Source organism: Nycticebus coucang, chromosome 17 (genome assembly GCF_027406575.1).
Source record: "Nycticebus coucang isolate mNycCou1 chromosome 17, mNycCou1.pri, whole genome shotgun sequence".
NCBI classification, from domain to species: Eukaryota; Metazoa; Chordata; class Mammalia; order Primates; family Lorisidae; genus Nycticebus; species Nycticebus coucang.
In genome coordinates this window covers 5,165,813-5,170,406 of record NC_069796.1, presented here as the reverse complement: position 1 = coordinate 5,170,406, position 4,594 = coordinate 5,165,813, and the positions used below count along the sequence as shown (strand labels likewise).

Here is a 4,594-nt window from a genome sequence, read left to right as displayed (position 1 = left end):
ACAGAATTGGGAAGAAACAAAAAGAATATGTAGGTATGGCTTATTTTGTTTTGTTTTCGAGATTGTATGTTTTAACTGGGTATTTGTAAAATAAAAGTTTAAATTGTAGCATTTCCAACAAGTCAGGGAATTAATTTTGTATTAATTTTTATTAGTAACAACTTATGTTCGTTTTCAAATTGGAGGGCTGTTTGTAGTTTCCAACCATAAATAAGATCTCAATATTTAGCAGACTTTGTACTGTATAAAAATTATCAAAAGAAGAAATAATTGAAAACTATTATAAACCTGTATAATTAGTATTGAGTTTGGATGAATTGTATTCATTTTATTAGTTTTATTGTATTTAACATTTCATAAAAAATAAGATTATTGTTTTTTTTTTTTTACATAATTAGCATTTAACTTTCCACAAATATTTTAGGAAATACTATCATAGACAGTGCTTCCTCTGTATAAACAAGAATTAAGTCCTTTTGGCGGATACAGCAAGGCAATGTTTAGTTCATTCTTAAATGCTTAAGTCTTGTTACAGGGTATTTTCATTTTTGAACTTCTGAAAGGCTATAAAATTTGGTTCTTCTCGAATATTTTAGGATTTCCTTTCAGCTATTTCCTTTTTACATTCAGAAGACTGGGTGCAGATACTTTCACTTTGCCGGAATGTTTCTTGATAAATCTGTATCCTTCACCCTGCGGAATAAGTCTTTTTCTCTTGCTGTTGCTTCTTTGGAATGCATGAAACTATTTAAGGCTGTTTTTGCAGCTTTTCCCTTTTTCTGAAGTCCAGGAGTAAGTTTCACTTTATATTTATCGTTTGCCATGGTGGTGGAAGGGGCACATATGGGAATGGCGAACAGCAGCATATCTTCAGGATGTGGCTGGCCGGTCAAAGAATCTAATAGGTTTTCCTCATTTCCCTGCTGATCCAGATCTTGTTCTTCCTTTTCATCATGTGGATCATCTACAGCTAAATCTTGTAATTCATGAGTTATAACTTCAAGGGATGGAGTTTCTTTCTTAATGCTGTCAGAAACCCTCTGCCCACCTCTGGGTTTCCGAGGCTGTTTTTTTTTATAGGTTCATCCTTTGTTTTTCCTTTTTTTCCCTTCTTCCCTTTCTCTTCTTTGTTTGAACCTGCAGACCCCAGTAATTTCATAATATGTTCCCGTTCTTCTTCATCTTGGTCTTTGTATTTTTCCTTCATTTTTTTCATTTTACTCTTTTGTCCTCGCTTCATTGGCAGCACACTGGGAACATTTCTGCTTGTATTCTGATGAGTTTCAATGTGCACCACTTTCTTTTCCTTTGTCCTTTTATCTCTATTACTTCTAAATCCCCTGAGTCACTTGAAAGTTTGTTCTTCTTCATTTCCCTTCTTTCCTTGGCTGACAAATGTCTCCGGCTCTGTAATTTACTGTCGCTCGAATTACAAGATTCTTCTTTTGAAGCCAATTTCTGGAGGGACCTTTGGGATTGAAGGTGGGACAAGTCAATGTTAGTATCTGGATAACTTAATATCTCTTCCCCTTCCTCCTTCATTTCACCAATAGGATCCCGATCTTTTATTACCTCTTCAGATTCTCCTTCATCGTCAGAGCTTTCTTCCTGAATTAGTTCCTCATTTAGTTTCTATCCACCATTCTCAACAGAAACATCCTCTTGGTCAACCTGAGTCATGAGCTCCACTTCTGTGTAATTCCTCTTTGTCTTCTTCACTGCTAGTGTCCCCTCCATCTAGTTGTTTCATTTCTTCTGATATGAGTTCACTTGTGCAACTCGCCAGTGTCTCCATGTCTTCATCCTGCACTCTGACTTTCTGCTCACCCCAATGTCTCCAAACACAAGGCTCATCTACCTTAAAGAGGAAGCTAAACCCCATCATTAGATATGAGGGAGGAAGAAAATTATTTTTTCCTCTTATCATGAAACTTCCTGTTGTCAAATATTCTCCAGTTGGGGCTTTTTTAGACACCTGATGACGGTACACCCACCAAGCGCTAGTGATAACTCGTGCATCCAAGCAGCACTGTAGCAAAGTGCCATTGTGCCAGCTTCAGTCAAGGTCCATGGGGGGATGGGTTCTCCTGTTGGATTCTTAATTACACAGCTAGTAGCTCCATGAAGATCAGCATGTGCATAAATGTCTCCTGGTGTCAAGTATCTTTTCACAATTATTTCATTCTGTTGCTGATCTCGTCCACCTATAATTAGATAGTTCTCTGAACTAATAAACCACAGAAATTTCTCAAACCAATATACTTTCTTGCCTTTTGAATAGAAGTAACAGTTTGAACTTCTTTTAATGTTTGCTTTGTTTTCTTTTCTGCTGATTTGAAGGCCTTCTCAGCAGCTTCAACAGTCTTGTGTTTTCTCAGCAGCATATCTCTTGTGATCATAAGACTTTTTGGCATTGGCATAAGCTGAAAAGCTGAGATCAACATCAACAAGGAATGGCTTATTTTTCTGAGGCTTCTGAAGTTGTTTATTCTTTTGCTTTTGCTTTTTCCTTTTTGATGGTTCAGTTTCATTTTTCTCAACACTGACGTCACCATCAACATCGTCATCTTCCTCCTCTGATAACAAGTATGGATTTCTTAGCAGCATTGTAGCATGATTTGTTTGAAGTTTTAATTCTTTCATTGCACTTGCAACAGGGTCTCCTTGGGCTTGGGTCTCCTTCACAATTAACCCGATTTCTGTCCAGTCTATCTGGTTGGCGAATGCACTTTGAACTACCTGAATAGCTCTGTCAACTATTTGTAGGTTCATTTCCATGAGTTCTCCTTTGAGCTTGTTGAAGAGCTTCTAATCTGTTTTCATGATCCTTGCGGACATTATCTAATTTCTTCAATGCTTGTTTTTCCTGTTGTAAAGCTTTTAAATCAATTTTCTGTCCTTCTATCTTGGAATAAAATTCATCCACGGCCTTGTCAAATGATTCAAATTCTATATATGGACATTGTGAATGTTGAGAAAACAAGAAAGGATGAAATTCCTCATACGTGAGTATGTCTTCAGCTGGGTTATCTGCTTCCAGACTTGGTTTTATTTTTCTTTTCTGAATGATATATCCCTTCCCATTGAAGTTAGATGTTGTTTTCATATAATCTTCTGCTTTCTGCAGACGAACAAGTACTTTTTCAATATCTTTACTTTCAAGTTTTTCATCCACTTTGACATTGCTTAGAGAATCCATTCTCTATAAGACAGTGTATGATGAGAGTTGGTCCATAAGGAAGTAGTGGGTTTAGAACTCTCTTCAGCAGTTTGCCTTTAGGTGCATTGGCTATTATTTCAGTCATTCTGTCCAAAGTGGGCAGAGGCTCAGCAGTCCTAGACTGATCAACTGGGTAGCATTCACGAATAGCAAATTTAACATCATCTGCCTCGTCAGTGTGAAACCTTAGGATATTTAAAATTAGGTACTCATAATCTGTAAGAACAATGTTCCCCCTATCATAGAGCTCAATAATTAAATGATAAGCAGCTTCATCACTTCCAAATTGAAAATCTACAGTTCTATCCATACCCAGCTGTTTTGCACTGACTAATCTCCAACTCTTCAAATGTTTTAGAACTTCAAGGCAAAACTAGTTGGCATCATATTCTTAGGCCACTCAAATTCTGTTGTATGAATCTGTATGCCAGATTCAAGTAAAAGTGTGGCTTTAAAATCTGGTTTTTGAAGACGAATAAGATATGTCTGATTATCCACATCATAAACATTGTTTACTCTCATTTCTAGCAAGCTAGCATTCAGCTCTGCGAGCTGGCGCGGAGGTCAATGGTGCTAAAGCGGGTCTTCATGGCGGGGTTTAAAGGTTGCAGTTTCCTCCCCGCCTGCCTCAAGATTATTGTTTTATTATATTTCAAAAGCCATAAGGGATAACATCTAAATTTAATACATTACAGAATGATGCTATCCAAATGATTGATTGACCATGTAAACAGGAATATTTTTAAGTTGAAAGTTTTGCATGATCAAAATCTATACACATCTTTTGCTTTTTTATGTGTGTGAAAATTCCTTGTACGTTCAGTATTTTAATCTATCTTATCACACTCTTAGAGTTTGGCCCAGTATAAATCTCCTCTGAGGTTTCTTAGTTATCAATATCTCTTCATGTTGCCGAGAATGCACCCTCCATTTTAACAATGGACTTTCTCTTGGTTTCATTGTTTTCAAAATAATTTCCTTTTAAGTAATATAAGCACTAACATAATTCCATTGCCAAGTTGTTTTTATCAGAGTTATATATAATTTTTATAGGCCTATATCATAAATAGACTTTAAACAGAGGCAAATATACTTTAGCTATGGAAGAAATTTACACTGTTTATAAGTGATTCAATTGCATAGAAATATATTACTCCACTTGCTGGGAGGTGATAGATCTAGATAGATACAGTTGTGGACTGTGTTCAAACAAGTTTAAACAAGCACCTTAAAGCATAAGGGCCTGAGGTTAATTTTAAAATTCATTAGTATAAATAATAAGCCTGAATCATTCAGTTTAAGTAAAAGTGATAAAACTTGCAGAATTTGAAAAAATTTTAGGGTAACTTTAAAACCCCACACTTAGAAAAGGTG

The 4,594-nt window shown here is 36.0% G+C and overlaps 1 pseudogene; it reads right to left on the bottom strand.

Annotated features, from left to right (window-relative positions):
* Nucleotides 1-609: 609 nt before the first annotated feature.
* On the bottom strand, nucleotides 610-3,810 carry LOC128568773 (ribosome quality control complex subunit NEMF-like; annotated as a pseudogene).
* Nucleotides 3,811-4,594: the final 784 nt, after the last annotated feature.